This window comes from Pongo pygmaeus, chromosome 8 (assembly GCF_028885625.2).
Source record: "Pongo pygmaeus isolate AG05252 chromosome 8, NHGRI_mPonPyg2-v2.0_pri, whole genome shotgun sequence".
Taxonomy (NCBI): domain Eukaryota; kingdom Metazoa; phylum Chordata; class Mammalia; order Primates; family Hominidae; genus Pongo; species Pongo pygmaeus.
In genome coordinates this window covers 4,598,202-4,599,407 of record NC_072381.2, presented here as the reverse complement: position 1 = coordinate 4,599,407, position 1,206 = coordinate 4,598,202, and the positions used below count along the sequence as shown (strand labels likewise).

Sequence of the window (1,206 nt, the reverse complement as noted above, 5' to 3'; positions counted from 1 at the left end):
CAGATCACACAAGCCCCCAATCTGGGCACCTCTACCCAACCCCACCCCCCTGCTCACCACAGTAAAACCCCCAGCTATGCACCTTTCCTTGCTCTTTCACACCGTTTGAGATCTGCTTAAGAGGTTCGCCCTGTTCTGCCATTATGTAAATACACCTTGTTACACGTCTTGGTGTGTGTGTGTGTGTGTGTGTGTGTGTGGCATCATTGCTCTCAACATTGAACCAAATTTTGGGGCCGCGAGTCCACCCTGTCTTTGCAGGGGTTCTTAACAAGGGACAGCTAGGGGGCGAGGTACCTGGCACATTCCTGGAACAGTGCAAATTGGCATCTGCCTGAAGTGAGGGGAAAAATAACCAGATAAAGAATCAGATTGTAAATGATGGGGATGGGGGATGTTAGATCACAGGAAGCTTTTTGGCTTTTTTAACAACATAGATTTTACTCTGAATGGAATAAACAACCATTGAGGGGCTTTGAGCGGAGGATGAGCATGGTTTGCTTTTGTTTACTTAGTTTACAGTAGCTGAATTGAGATATAATTCATATGCCATAAAATGTATTATTTTCAATGCCTACAATTCAGTGGCTTTTGGTATATTGATAAAAATATGGAATGTCCCATGAATTTCCATGTCATGCTTCCGCAAGGGCCAGGTTCCTCTTCTCTGTATGTTCCAGTTTTAGCAGATGTGCTGCTGAAGTGAGCACCTGAGGTTGGCTTGTGCGGCGACCCTCTCACTGCTGCGGAAGGAGCCAGGCTGTGGAGCAGGGGAGCCGGAGGGTGCGTGTGCGAATCCAGTGACAGAGGACGGTGTTTCCAGCTGCAATGGTGAGTAGCTGGGAAATAGTAACAATCCATGAGGTTCTGGATCTTCCAAAGGCAGAGACAACAGGATTTCCTGATGGGTTGTGTGTTGCAAGTGCTGTTTGTTCTGTTCAAAATTAGGACGTCCTAGACGGGACACGGGAACTGAAAGGGCAGCCAGTTACCGCCCACGGACGCAGAAAAAGGAAGAGCTGTTTTCTGCTTCTAGTGACAGGAGAAACTTGATATGGTGCAGATTTTGTGAAACGAAGGAAGGTCTCCAACTTCCAGGCCCGAAGTCCCTAGACACACATAGAGCCGAGGGGTGGAGCCACTAAATTTCCCTGAGAGAGAGTACCACTAGCCCAAGAACCAGATAGAGACTATGTCCACAGCAAG

At 47.8% G+C, this 1,206-nt stretch overlaps 1 non-coding gene across 1 annotated transcript; it reads right to left on the bottom strand.

Annotated features, from left to right (window-relative positions):
* Positions 1-604: 604 nt before the first annotated feature.
* Positions 605-710, bottom strand: LOC129006969 (U6 spliceosomal RNA). The gene has a single exon (XR_008492155.1). It is a non-coding gene; the product is annotated as a U6 spliceosomal RNA (small nuclear RNA).
* Between the last annotated feature and the right edge of the window lie 496 nt (positions 711-1,206).